We start from the raw sequence: 200 nt of genomic DNA on the forward strand, positions 1-200 counted from the left end.
AGTAGAAAGATAGAAGCCTTTTGATGCGAGTAAAGCTGTAGAGATGTCGTCTCTTCATACTTTTGAATAACGATGTTGCAGTATGTCTACTTTAGGTGCATCAGATGCACACTTGTTTAAATTAAAAATCGACCTCTAATTGACCTAGTGGTAAAGGCGTAGTGACTTCACACTTTCGATTGAATGGCCAACCTCCTCAC

Source organism: Plasmopara halstedii (genome assembly GCF_900000015.1).
Source record: "Plasmopara halstedii genome assembly, contig: Scaffold_350, whole genome shotgun sequence".
Taxonomy (NCBI): domain Eukaryota; phylum Oomycota; class Peronosporomycetes; order Peronosporales; family Peronosporaceae; genus Plasmopara; species Plasmopara halstedii.